We start from the raw sequence: 14,767 nt of genomic DNA on the forward strand, positions 1-14,767 counted from the left end.
GATTCTGTGCAGCCTCTGGGCGGAGATGGACGGGCTGCAGCAACTGCTGGAATTCTGCAGGCAGTGGGGATGTCCCCCCCGGATGCAGAGCCCCAGACCCTCCTGATAATAGCCTCTCATCAACACCTCCGGGGGGGCAGAGTGCTCAGGTCCCACTCGGTTATACCTGGGGTGTAACTGTCAGGGTCACCTAACCTCTCTGGACCTCAGTCCCCTCCTCTGACACGGGGGCATCAAACAGCCCCCCAAGCCGGGGCGAGCGTGTTGCACAACCAGAGCTCTGAGAAGCACAGAAAGCAGTTTGATTTGTTCCAACCATGGCCTTTACCTTGCCCTCTCTGACCCCTATGATGGGCCTGCAGCCCTCTGTCCACTCGGTCCACATCTACCTGGCCTCTAGCACTGGCCTGCTGTCTGTCCTCCTGCCAAGCTCGGGGGTCCAGGACCTGGGCTGTGCAGAGCCATCACCATCTCTTCTCTCCTCCTCCCCTCCCTTGCCCACCAGGGCAATGGGAACAGTCTGCCAGCACCAGCCTGGCAGAGGCAGGTCTGATTTTCAGTTCACAGTCTATACAACCTGCTTCTACTGAAGTTAAATCCACCATCGTGAAACCCCAGGGCAGACACTGACCCTTGTGTGGAGTGGATCACTGTCGCACTACCCTCCGAAAGCAGAGGTCCACATTACACCTGATTGCTGTTGGAATCCATGGGAGTCCGAAAGACCAGAGTCACAGGCTTTATTGAAAGGAAGAAAGGAACCCTGCCGGGCACTTCTCCCGGGGGAGAAGAGCCCCAGTTACAGACTAGGGGCAAGTTATATAGTGTTTGGGAGAGCCTGAGGGGATACTGAGGCAAAAGTCCTGGTATGTCCAGAATGCTCCTCCTTGAGGGGCTTCAAGCATGTGGGTGTTGAATCAAAAATCCTGGTATGTCCGGAGCCCCTCCTTGGGGCGGCTTGTCAGCTTTTGGAATTCCTCTGTCTCAGGGGCAATAGTCCAGGAAGGGTGAGGTCTGACAGATAAGTGGAACAGCAAGAGGGCAGTTTGGAATTCACGTATCTATCAATTGTCTCTTGGAATGGTGAGCTCTCTACCTGAGGGGACTGCTGATTCTAACTATCCCCCCAGCTCCGACCGTTGGCGTTATTCCTCTGAATCTGCCCGAATGCTGTTCCTTCTGGTCCCAGCCCTGCCCACCAGAGATGCAGAGGGCACGACCATGTCCTCTCTGCCCAGCTCTGCCCTTCAGAGGTTGTCTTTGCTGGTCACCATACCTCACCTATTCCATGGACCCACAACACCAACGCCAAGCGCCTACTGTGTGCTTCAGAAGCGCCAGCTCTGTGTCCCTTAATGTGTATATATCACACCACACCCCTGTAAAGGGACAGTCCCTGTTTTATACAAGGGTAAACTGGCAGGGAAAGGCAAGCCACTGGGCCAAGGTCATGTGCCTGTGAGTGGCCACTGTGGGGTTTGCTTCTAGGCTATCGGTTTCAGATCAATTCTCTGAGCTGTTGAACTGTCCTGCCTGCTCACGTGAAAACAGAGGAGGCCCAGCTGGAGGCTGGAGGCAGGGGCCCGCGAGGAAGGCCTCCCACCTCCCAACCCTGGGGTGAGGGTGAGGGTAGGGGTGGGGGTGGGGTAGGATTGAGGCGGGAGCCGTGAGCCAGCTCCACAGCCTGAATCAGGGCGTGACCGTTTTCTCACCGTGGAAACAGAGATATTTCCCCATCTGGGAGGACAGGTGACTTGCTGAAGGTCGCTCACTAGGAAGTGGCAAAGCCAGGATTCAAACAACTTCCTCTGCTCCAGGCAGGTGGGGGGGAGGACCTCAAGGACAGCAGCCAAGTGCGGGTTCAGCACTTTCCCTATGACACCTCCCTCTCCCAAACAGCTGGCAGGGCTCAGCCACGCCCCCAGGATGCCAGCAGCAGCTGGCCGCCCTTGGAGGGGGGCGGGGTCTTCTTACTCCTGCTGTACACAGTGTCTGTGGAGGGGAGACAGGATGTTCAGCTTTCCAGGCTATTCTTAGCTGCTCAGGGGCCTACAAGCAAGGTCACCCTCCTGTCCCTGAGAGAGAAGTGAGTCAGATTCGGACACGCTGACAGAGGGCCTGGTAGGAGGTCTGCCCTGCTCTGGAGGCCAGAGGCAGGCTTGCATTGGACAGAGGGCCTGGTAGGAGGTCTTCCCTGCTCTGGAGGCCAGAGGCAGGCTTGCATTGGGCAGAGGGCCTGGTAGGAGGTCTGCCCTGCTCTGGAGGCCAGAGGCAGGCTTGCATTGGACAGAGGGCCTGGTAGGAGGTCTTCCCTGCTCTGGAGGCCAGAGGCAGGCTTGCATTGGGCAGAGGGCCTGGTAGGAGGTCTGCCCTGCTCTGGAGGCCAGAGGCAGGCTTGCATTGGACAGAGGGCCTGGTAGGAGGTCTGCCCTGCTCTGGAGGCCAGAGGCAGGCTTGCATTGGGCAGGGGACAGAATGCGGACTGGATCTGGGTGAGATCCCCCCAGGCTGCCATGTGGAGGGAGTCTGGGAGGAACTGGGCAATGAAGTGGGGATAAAGGCCAAATCTAGCAAGAGTTGGTGGGGTCTGAAGTTAGAGTACAGCCAGCTGGACCCCTAAGGGGTAGAGACAAAGAGTGAGGTAGAGACAGCGGCTAAGGGTGGACATCAGATTGCTGATGTGGGTGTCTAGTGAACGGAAACGCCTTTCCCTGAAGTGGGAACAGAGAGAACAATATCCAGGCTCCACATCAAGCCTCCTGCCCACCCCTTTGACCTCTTACCCACTGTTTCCTTCACCCTCACTCGTCTGTTCAGTCAACACCTGCCAGCCACTTGCCTACCTGTCGACACACTAAGACATGCCTCCAAGCATCCCCTCCTCCCAACCCACCATGCGTCCCCACCTAGCAATAGTTACAAGCATTGAAGGAGTTCATTAATACATATAAAATGCTTGGAGCAATGCCTGGTACCTCAACAAATATGAGCTGTGGGTAAATTATTATTGCTGTTATTACTGTCTCCACAAACTCACCCACTCATCATCCACCCACTAACCCATCAGCTACATGTCTATCACCCATCCACCCATCACTCACTCACTCAGTCACCTGTTCAACCACCCAGATATCCGTTCACCTCTCCATGAAGCTCTCCATCTACCCACTGTCCCCCTGCACATTTACCTTTCCATGAGTTCACTCCCCCATCATCCACCCACCCACCCATCCATCCACCTATCCACTAACCCACCCAGCCATCCATCCACCCATCCACCCATCATTCATCCCTCCATCCAGCTATATAGCCAACCAGCCAGCCATTCACCCACCCACCCATACCTAACCATCTGTACATCTGTTCTTTCATCTACGTACCCCTATCTTTTTCTCATTCCCACATTTCTCCATGTACTCATCCATAGTTACCCATCTATTTCAATGCCCAACAACTCTGTTCATGTCTCAGGCTGCAAAGACATGGGAACTTGAATCTGACACGGGACTATCTGTGTCGTTGGGAAGGACAGGCCAACCAACACAAATCAGTCATCTATCAGAATGAGGGTCTCTGCCCTAAAAGCCAGAGGGAAGCAGAACGAGCTCATCTGAGCAGACTAATCAGGGGTGTCTTCCTAGAAGAGGGAGAGCTGTCTAAAACCTCCCCAACCCCAGTGCACCCAGCTAGCTTTCACAAACCAGGCTCCAGCGCTGCTCCGCTCCATCCGCTGCCCCTCTGGGTTGCTTCTCTCACCTCTGCAAAAATGATATTGTTATTTTCTCAGGACAAAACCACGCTGTTGAGACAGGAAGCCTGTGTTTTATAGTAACAATAATAAACCGACACTCCATGCTGAAGGCCTCAAGTCCACCTGTCAGCCCAGGGGAGGGAGGGTTAGAACTGGGAAGGGCCTGGGAGGTAGAGAAGAGCAGGTTTTAATTACAACATGGAATTAATCACGGCATCTTCACAGACGGGACTTTGCACATGGCTGTCCACCGTGAAGGAACAGCTGATTTGGGGTATGGGGAGAATTAATTAAGGTTGGGAATGAGCTCGAAGTGCTGAGGATGAAAGGTGCAGGGCAAGTGCTAAATGCACTTATTAATAAAACATCCGTGCCGAGCTGCAGGCACAGCCAGACTGCGCTGGGTGTCCCAGGGGAGCTGGGCTGGGCGGCAGCCACTTCCAGCCTCCTGGGCTGGCTTCTGAGCCCAGGCTCGTCGGAACCACTTATACGCAACCTCTCACATGAAGGCCCGCTCTGGGTTGGGGACGCAGAGCAGGGTTGGACCCAGGCTATCCCTCAGTAAGCTCCTGGGGGTAACAGAAGCAGAAATAGATGATAGTGTCACTCAGCATGACCAGGGCTGTAATGAGCGGAGGGTCCAGAAGAGACAGAGATCCATCCTGGACTTGGAGGAGTCTTCCAGAAGGAATTGATGAATGACCTGTGTCCTCAAACATGAAATTGAACAAGAGAGACAGTCGAGAAAGAGTAAATGGAGAGAAGTAGGATCTGGTGGCATGAAAGAATGGTATATTCAGAAAGGATAAGAGCTTGACCAGGCGGTGGCTCAGTGGATAGAGCGCTGACCAGGTGGTGGCGCAGTGGATAGAGCGTTGGACTGGGATGTGGAGGACCCAGGTTCGAAACCCCAAGGTCGCCAGCTTGAGCACGGGCTCATCTGGTTTGAGCAAAAATTCACCAGCTTGGACCCAAGGTCACTGGCTCAAGCAAGGATTACTCAGTTTGCTGAAGGCCCGCGGTCAAGGCACATATGAGAAAGCAATCAATGAACAACTAAGGTGTCGTAACAAAAAAAACTGATGATTGATGCTTCTCATCTCTCTCCGTTCCTGTCTGTCTGTCCCTATTATCCCTCTCTCTGACTCTCTGTAAAAAAAAAAAAAAAAGGATAAGAGACTGAGCAAACCCAGAATGGCCAGGGGCAGGAGAGGGCGCTTGGTAGCAGGTGAAATCCAGACTCTATCCGGTAGGCAGTAGGGAGCCACAGAAGGGTCTGGAGGAGGATAGTGGTGCTGTCAGATTTGGGTTTCACACAGATCCCTTTGGTTCCTGTTTAGAGGGTGTTCGGTGGCCCAGAGAATAGAGTCAGGAAAACAGCTGGCCACTGCACATGTCCAGGTAGGAGAAAGGGAGGCTTGCACTGGGCGGCACCAGTGGGCACCAGGAGTGGCTGAGGGGCTGGAGCTGGCAACAAGTCAAGATGTGCTGTCAAGGGCAGAGTTTCCACACAGATTGGCCCCTGTGTCCGTGACCCCGACCTCATCCTGCTCTGACACTATGCTTCAGGTCCTGGGTGGACCATGGCCAAGGGCGTCTCTGGACGTCAGCCCTGTGGACCAGACCTGGGGGGAGCTGCTCAGCAGCCTGCCAGCAGCAGTCACTGCCTGGCTAACTCCACCTCACCCCCCACTGCACTGATGGTGACTTCGCTTCCTCCCTTCTCCCTCGATGTGAATGTCTCCAAGATGACTCAGGTGTCCCCTTGTGGTTGGAGGATGGGATCTCAGCTTTAGTGGCCAGGTTTAGGAGCTGGGCTCTGAGGTCAGGCAGACCTGGGTTTGAAGGGCCTCAAGCAAGTTACCTCTTAGCCTCAGTTCCTTTGTCTGTGAGTTGGGCATGACAGCAGCCCATATCACATTAATTGAGGTGATGCCTCTCAAATGTCCCACACGAAGCTCAAAGACTAGGTGTCATTATTCTTATGATGACGATGACGCAAAATGCCCAGTGCAGGGCCTTGCACATAGTACAGGGGTCCCCAAACTTTTTACACAGGGGGCCAATTCACTGTTCCTCAGACCGCTGGAGGGCCGGACTATAAAAAACAAACAAACTATGAACAAATCCCTATGCACACTGCACATGTCTTATTTTAAAGTAAAAAAAGAAAACGGGAACAAATACAATATTTAAAATAAAGAACAAGTAAATTTAAGTCAACAAACTGACCAATATTTCAATGGAGAGTAAATGGAGAGAAGTAGGATCTGGTGGCATGAAAGAATGGTATATTCAGAAAGGACAAGAGCCTGACCAGGCGGTGGCTCAGTGGATAGAGCACTGACCAGCACTGACAGTTCAATGGGAACTATGGGCCTGCTTTTGGCTAATGAGATGGTCAATGTGGTCCTCTCACTGACCGCCAATGAAAGAAGTGCGGTGGGGGCCAGATAAATGGCCTCAGGGGGCCACATGTGGCCCACGGGCCGTAGTTTGGGGACCCCTGACATAGTAGGTGCTTATGATTCAGTAGCTGGTATTATGGGCAGCGACATGGTAGCTGTAGGCACTAGCTACTAGCGGGAATAAAGGTTGGGGAGAGCAAGGTGAGTCCCTACTATATGCAGACTCTGTGCAAAGGCGCTTGCTCACATGGCCTCTGCTGACTATCTTCTCTAGGGTTTTTGAAAGGTAGGAACTGTTGTCCCCACTTCAAAGATAAGAAAATTGAGGTTCAGAGAGGAGAAGTGACTTGTTCAAAACCTTCTGCTGATATAAGGCTGACCCAGGAGTCTGACTCTGAAGCTGGGCTAATTTTGTACTTTTCAAAAAAAAAAAAAAAGGACATTATGATAGTGAGAAGGCTTGATGTGCTGGTAGCCTCGGGCCAGTCACTGGACCTTCCTGAGCCTGTTTCTGCATCAATTGGGACTCATGTATGGTTCTGCGGTTCCATCTTCACAGGTGCCTCCCCCGGGTGCTCCCAGAATGTGCTGGGGGCAGACGGCAGCCTGTCCGCTCGCTGGCCTGGGCTGAGGTACCAGGCATCACGTTCTGGGGAGACCACAGAGCAGGAGGTGAGCAAAACTGACAGCAGAGGGCTTGGCCCCTCACTTGCTCTGGGTCCAGGGCGGGAGGGCCGAGACAAAGGTTTATTCTGGACTCCAAACTGAGGCCACGTTTTCTCTGATCAAGAAAGTGATGTTGGTGTAAACGGTTCTGAACCTAGAAATCTAACACAGGGCAGGCAGCAGCTTCCACCCACCTGCTGTGTGACTCTAGGCAAGGTACTAACCTCTCTGATCCTCCTGCTTGTCAGCTGAAATACTGAAAAAATAATAGTGTCTTTCTTATGGGTGTGCTGGCCAGGTTCATAAAAAATGTTTGCAAAGCCCCAGGCCTGACCTGGGATGTATACATCTGGTATCTGGAGGCTAGAGTTGCCGTTCCCTTTTCCTCTTCCAAGGAACCAGGCAGCCAGGGAGCCCTGGGCAGGGCCTGTGGGGCGTCCCATCCCATAGCCACAGGCACAGCCCCCCTCATCCTCCTCATCCCGGCTGCATCCCATCAGGCCCCAGAGTAGCCCTCCAGAGGTTCTGATTCATCTCAGATGTTGACCAGAGCCTAGACTACGGCTGGCAGGCAGCCGGACAGGCGGAGGGCTACCTGGACAGGGCCACGGGTTCCGCCCTGCTGTCCAGGCCAGGGTCAGCTTTCCCGCAATCAGAGCCTCATCAGAACGGAATTCAGACAGATGCTGGAACCCACCACCAAAGGCTCCTCTTTCCCTGGGTTCCGTGGAAACACGAGATTTTGCAATAATAAAGGTTGTTTTGTGAGGCCAAGCCAAACAATTTACAACATTTAGAGAGGCCGCTCAGCAAAATCAAAAAAGCCTAGAATTCCGACCCCAACCACGGGGCCTGAGCTGTCATACCCCAGACAACCTGCCTCCCAATGCCTGGGCTGAACCTGCAAGAAGCCAGGGCTGGACTGAGCCTGCCAGCGCCCTACACGTCTGAGCCAGAGGGGCCTGACCAGGTGGGGGGAACCCAGGCCTGGGGAGGCAGAGCCAGGACGTGCTCCCATTTCAGTGCTCTCTACGCTGTTCCTTGTTGCATTGAGGTCAAGAGCCAGGGCCCAGGGCGGGGGCAGACCTCTGTTTGAATCTAAGCTCCACCACGTCCCAGCTGTGTGACCCTAGGCAAGGCATTTAACTTCTCAGGGCCTGTTATGTCAAATAGAAATGCGCAGAAGCAACTCCTAGGATGGTTGTGAGGTTCAGGGAGTCCATCCAAGTGATACTGTGAGGAACAGGGCGCCCAGTAAGGGGAAGCCCTACCTTGTTTCAGTTAGTTAAGCAGACGTTTACTGAGCTGACACTGGGTGCTCAGCCAGGAGGGGAGGAGAGAAGGCACACTTCCTGTCCTCAAGGTGTCAAATTAATTTGAAAGAAAAGGTAGATGTTCATCTCAGAGGTTAGGTGACTTGTCCAGAGCCATACAGCTACAAAGGTGAGACTCCTGTTCTGGCCTACGTTGCCTTGTCCTGGGGATTTAAAATGACCAGTCTTTAGAGCAAAGACTGAGGCTTCTGTAAAGGGGCTGCTTGGAACAGTAAAAAGAGCCCTCACATGAGAATCTTCAGATTTCAGTCCCCCGTCTGCCTCTTACAAGTGGAGTCACCTCAGGCCCTTTCCATAACCCCGCTGGGCCCCGTCCCTGCAGCTCTGAGCTGAGGACAGCTCCCTGCCCCGCCTCCTGCGTTTTCTCAAGGTGCACACAGGTGTGGGGGGCACAGGGACCGAAGAGGCGGCACCTGTGCCAATTACCCTGATTACAGCTGTTGCTGTTATTACTGCTGGGCCTGCCCGCGGGGAGTGCTGGGCTGTGTGGAAATTAGGCCTCTAGCTTGGGGTGCCTGGATCAACCTCCTAATTTGCATCATATTAATTCTCATCATCTGCGCGCAGCGGTGATGAGTTTGAGATGCAGCGGTGACATGCAGCTGCCCGCAAGGGCTGCCAGCTGCAGTGGGATCCTAACCCAAAGAGACACAGGGAAGGGAGGCTGTCGTCGCCCATACAAGCTCAGTGCCAGGAGGTTTGGGGTGGGGGTGAGTGCTCTAGGGAAGACCCCGCTGGGGGTCCAAGGGACGGTTGGGGGGTGTCCCCATAACAGAACCTCTCCACCTCCATCTTTTCTCGTGCCACACCTCTTGTGAGCCCAAGGTTGCCCATTTGAGAGAGGAGGAGACCAATTTGCCCAAGGCCACCAGCTGGCACATGGGAGCCAGAATTCAATGTGGTGGCAAAGCCAGGGCTCTCTCATTCACCAGGCCTTCCTACAACCCTCGAGCTGGTGACATAGCGTGTCATCTCCATTCTTGTCTCACCTGCAAAACTTGTAATGACAGATTGGGGAACAGGGCCTACTCCATAGGCTTGTCGTGACTTAATGCACACAACGCACTGAGAAACCGGCCAGAGTCTGCAGTGGCCCGGGAGGAGGTTATCATCAGTGACAATGGACAGATGAGAAAACCGAGGCTCAAGGAGGCCAAGGGCACAGGGTCTCTGGGGACTCTTGTTTTTCAGCTTTGAGAAGTGTAGGTGGGTACCCCCTATCCCCTCCAGGGTCCCGCTGCTCATTTGCAGCAGACACACCCTCTCCCCTCAAGCCCCCCATGAAGAGGTTCCTGACTCATGGACACCAGCAGGCTTGAGCCTCAGGGGCCAGGGGCAGGCAGGTCTGCAAGGCAGTGTTCCCGAGTCTCCAGTCTCCCTGCCACCCTGGGAGCCATACCTGTTGCTACAGTCAGCTGCCCATGGGTGCCGCAGGGGTGCCGCAGGGTCCATGCTGCTGGCTTTTTCCAAACTGATGGGGACCGTGTCTTCTCTTCCTTGTTTTGAATTTTCTAAAACGTGAAACTTGCAACCTGTGTATCATTGGCCAATATGTCCCCGTTACCCACACAACCAGCACTAGGAGGGGATTCCAAGAACAAGAAAGACCCGAGAGTATGCAGGTGCTTTACTTGAGGACAGGAAGCCATGAAGATCCATAACTCATGTCTGAGGAGGGACCTGCTCTCCGAACAAAATTGCCCATGGCACATGTGGGCAGGCCACTCGTGGGGATGGAGGGGAGGGGAAACGGGGATCAGAACACGGATGGCCTTGAATGCCAGACCAGGGGCTCAGGCTTCTTCTGAAGACATGACAGCAGGTCTGCAGGTAGAGGGGTGGCTAGGTCAGGGTTGTGCTATGCAAAGACCACCCTGGGGGGCTTCTGCAGGAGGGATGGGCTATAAGGCTCTTCACCCCATAAAAAAGCAAGTAATGAGCATGGGTATATTGGTTTTTCTATTGCTACCTAACAAATTTAGCAGCTTAAAACAGCCACCATTTGTTATCTTACACACAGTTCTGTCGGTCAGAAGTGTGGTGGGCTGGGTGAGCTCTCTGGCACCGCCAGGGCGCTGGCCACATGGAGTTAGTTCCTGGGGTTGCAGGACTGAGGTCACTGTTTCATCCTGGGTGTTGTTTGAGAGCTGCTCTCACCTCTTTGCCCTGCAAACGCCCATCTCAGCCCCAGCCTGCCTTGTGTGGAATCCTTCCTCACAGTGGCCTCTCTTTGACCACCTCACACCACCTCCCTTTCTGCTGCCACTTGGAGAAAACTCTCTGCTTTTAAAAGGCTCATGGGATTAGGGTAGGTGCGTAGGATAGTCCAGTGTTTTTAAACTGCAGATATGCAGACCAGTCCACCAGAAATTTTGTGCCAGTCCATGAAAGAGTTAACCACCCTGATGTTGTATGAAGATTATAGACGCAATAATCTTAGTCAAATTCACTTATGCTCAGAGTGATTTCTGCCTTAGCAGTCCCCAAAATAATTCCCAAGTGTAAAAATGTTGAAAACCCACTGGGATGATCTATCATAAGGTCAGCTGGTTAACAATCTTAATTATATCTGCAAAACCCCTTTGCCACTTACTCTAACCTTAGGGTAACCCCAAGGGAGCAGTCTGGGTTTGCAGGTGCACTTTTGATGCAGACAGAAGCCCTGTCTCCTCTCAGCTCCAAGGGCTGTCAGTGGTCCTGCCAGGCCTCCTGCCAGGGCCAGAATAGAAACTGTGTTCACAGCTTTGGCCCAGAGGGAGGCAGGCAAGAGCAGGGGGGCCTGGGCACTGGGCAAACCACCAGTGCAGTGCATCTGGCCTCAGGGAGAGGCTTCCTAGACCCAATGACCAGCTCACCACACCTAGTTTCCCAAACCTCCAGAACCAATTAAAAATCAGTGGCCATAACAGTGGCTTCTGCATACTGAACACCTACTATGTGCTGGGCCCCAAGCAGCTAAGACCCACATTTTACAGATGAGCAAACAGGCTGAGAGTATGGCCCAGGCTGCTGCTGCATATGGGGTGCTATCTTAGTGCTCTGGCTCGAGAACCAGTGTCCCTTGACTGTCCTGTCATCTATGTAACCTGGCTCTGCAGCCACAGGCAGGTTATGGCTTTACTATGACACGTAGCTCCAGTGGCCAGGTAGGAGAGCAGTAGCAGCAGAGGCACAGGATGGCCATGACCTAACAGGCCTCATAGCTCAGAGCAGGCAGGGTGGGAGGCAGAGGTCCAGCTACTGGCCAGCTCCTTCCACGCTCCAGGAGCCTGGGGCCCAGTCCCCCGAGCTCAGGGGGCTTCTCTCCTTGGGATAAACAAGGGGGACCAAGTAGTGGCTGCAGTGTGGGTGCTTCATCCCCTTTGGCTCCAAGAAGTGGATGACCCGCCCACCACCCCACCATAGGAGGGACCAGCTGGCCAGTGGTCCAAGACACAAGCCCTTGAGCCAGGCTGACAGTTCAAATCCCGACTGGTCCACATCCTCAGTGGGTGTCTTGTGTATGTGTGTGTGTGTGTGTGGGGGGGTGTTTCAAAACATCTCAGAGCTCAACTCTTTGTCTTGAGTTTAGGAAATGGGGGCTTAGGGCTGGAACCCAAAGATCTTGAAGAGGGAGAAGGAGGGACCTGGGGCTCCTTGGGCGGTGGGGCGGCTCCCTGAAGATGGCAGGAAAGTGGAGAAGATGAGGAGGAGGCTGGAGGCCAGTTGTCATGACCCCCTGCCCCGCACCCACCCCGGGGTCTCAGCCTCCAAGTGCCCCTCCCTCCCACAGAGCCTTCCGATCCTGGATGACAGTGGGATGCCTACTGCCTGCATCTTTTAATTAAATGGCAGTGATTTTGACGTGGCAGGTGATCTTCTCGGGAAGGCCTGGCTTTAAATTTAGCTCCCTCCTCAGCCAGCCCTTTGAAAAGGCTGCTCTTCACCGAGAGAGTGTGTGAGTCATCCGCCAGGCTGCCTGCCTGCCCGCCCGCCCGTCGCCACCACCCAACTGGGGAGCAGCTTCGATTGCGGGGGAGCAGGCCTCCCGAAGGCAGAGAAATAGTAAATAGGGACGGATTAAAGGCGGCCGTGGATACGGAGCCCGGTAATGGTAATGGTTCCCATGGCAGTCTGTGTAATTACCTGCACCCCCATCTCCACCCCCTTTCCAACACCCGTTCCCCCTTTCCCCCAGCCCTCCCCAGAGTGGAGACAGCACACATTTGCTGAAGGCTCCACAGATGCCCGTGCACTTGCTTGTCACCGCTGATACCTCGCGTCTGCCCTGTCCTGCTCCGTGGATGTGCACAGTGTAGAAGGCTGAGGATGCACCCACCCCTGTCTTAGTCCTTGGAATGGTCGGGGTTCTACATGGCAAGGAGAAAAAGGAGCTTTGCATACATGATTAAATCAAGGATCTTGGTGGGGGGCACTTTGTAGATGTGATTTAATCGAGGATCTCTGGAGGGGAGACTATCCTGGATTATCTGGGTGCCCTCCGTGCAACCACAGATGTCCTTCTGATTGGGAGAGAGGGGCTGTGCACACAGGGAAGTGAGCCACATGCAGATGGGACAGAGGGGGGCTGGAAGGTGCTGGCCTTGAAGGTTGAACATCATGACCACAAGCCAAGGAGGCCCACAGCCACTAGGAATTCTCCCTGACCTTCCAAGGAGGATGAGCCTGCTGACCCCTGGATGTCAGCCCGGTGAAAATGATTTTGGGGTTTCTATAAAACAACTATGTGTTGTTTTAAGCCACCATTTTTGTGATCATTGGTTACAGCAGCCACAGGAAATCAGTGCACAGGGGTTGGGAGAGGCGAATGAATTGGCCCACACTCACACAGCTGGTGAGTGGCTGAACTGAGGTGAACTCCCAAGGCTGACCAGTGCCAAAGCCCATGCTTTCTCTTGCCCACCCTGTGACCTTGGAAGGGAAAGTGAGATGCAGATCAAATACCTACCAAGTGCTAGGTATGCATTTATTTGGGGCTAACCAGCAGGACTTTCCTCATGGTTACAGTCTCTTATTTAATCCTCATGTTGACCCTTTGAGGTGAGTGAAATCATTCCCATTTTGCAGATGAGGAACTGAGGCTCAGGAAGGCAAAGTAGCTTTGTCCAGGTAAGAAGCTGACTTCGGGCAGGGGGAGGTACAAGGCCCTGGGGACACAGTGAGGGCAGCCAGCCCAGCACACAAGCAGGTGCATAATGGAGGTGTAATGAGCCCATGAAGGGGCCAAGTCGGCCCCCAGTCACTAGTTGGCTTAATGAGGTTGGAGCTCAGGGTACCTGGCTGCAGGGGAGACTGGGAAGGCAGGCTGGGCTGAGGGGAGATAGGGCCTCAGATGCCAGGAGAGAATGATTGTTTCAGCCTGTAGAAAATGGTTGTTGATGGAAGTTTAACATCCCATGTGTCACCCACATAGGTGGGAGCTTCTTTGGGCAGTGAGCTCTCCTTTCATCTCTGGGTGTCCAGTTTCACACCTGAATCCAAGGCAGGCATAGACAGAGCCCTGCTCAGTGATGTGGGCAGGGAGGAAGTGTTGGGGAGGTGGGGCTCTTCTGAACGAAGTTTTCAACATGTCTTGAATGCACACACACAGACCCCTCATGCATGGATACACACACACTACACAGCTTCAATGACCCCAGAACATAGCCTCTGCAGGCAGGGAGCTCAGAGAATGGTCACCTTTCAACCTAAGCCCTGCCCCCTAGAGGACTGGGACCTCTGACCTATGTCTTAACCTCTCTGATTCTGTCCCCATCACAATAAGGAATGATCGCTCCCCATCTTGGGATGGTTTGCAGGTGCCAGGGAAATGCTTTCCGTAACCTATCTCATTTAATCCTTGTGACATTTGGTGAGAGAGGGGCTGCTGTGACCTTTATTTTAGAGAAGGAGGTTCTGTGTCACGTGGAAGGGCCATATGGCTAATTAGGGACAAAGCACCACCTTGCTCCAAATCTATAAGCCTAGCCACTGGAAACACCGCCTCCCCTGACAGACAAGCTCTTTACTGCAGCCTAGACCTCACCCTGTTAAGTGGTTCACAGATAGCCTTTGCCCCTGGATGAACATGATCCCCATGGACAGTGCCCATGTCTGGTACATCAGGGTAGTCTTAATGTCCAGCCCAGAGCCCTGCTCAAACCATGTCCACTGGAGAAGGGGCATGAATTCCTGGGTTTCAGATGGGAAACTGAGGTACCCCATGGGTGCAGGCTTCCTGCAGGGGGCACCCTGGCACTGTTCACATGCCCACCCTCCAGTTGGGGGCCTCAGGCACCCATCTGGACCCCAGTCCCATCAGCACTTGGATCCTGAAGGTGAAAGGTCCATCCTTGAAGGGCTGCCTTAGCAAGGACAAAGGTGCTCCAGTACAGTGGTGGTACCTGCGAGTGAGTCACAGGTGTGGGGCCTGGGCTTAAAAGTCAGGGAGATCTGAGCTGGAGTTCTGGTTCTGCTCCTCACTGGCTGCATGGCTTAGGGCAGGAGCCCTAACCTCTCTGAGCCCTACTTGCCCCATCTATACAATGGGAAGGACCCACCCAGTGCTGTGGTGAGGAATAAGTAAAATAAAGTGTGTAAAGGGCTCCACCCAGTTCCTGGTAAAATGA

At 53.8% G+C, this 14,767-nt stretch overlaps 1 protein-coding gene across 1 annotated transcript in view; it reads left to right on the forward strand.

The window, feature by feature from the left end:
- The window catches only part of SHISAL1 (shisa like 1), a 125,015-nt gene that overhangs the window by 47,034 nt on the left and 63,214 nt on the right, over positions 1-14,767 (forward strand). The window lies entirely within an intron of this gene.

Source organism: Saccopteryx bilineata, chromosome 1 (genome assembly GCF_036850765.1).
Source record: "Saccopteryx bilineata isolate mSacBil1 chromosome 1, mSacBil1_pri_phased_curated, whole genome shotgun sequence".
Taxonomy (NCBI): domain Eukaryota; kingdom Metazoa; phylum Chordata; class Mammalia; order Chiroptera; family Emballonuridae; genus Saccopteryx; species Saccopteryx bilineata.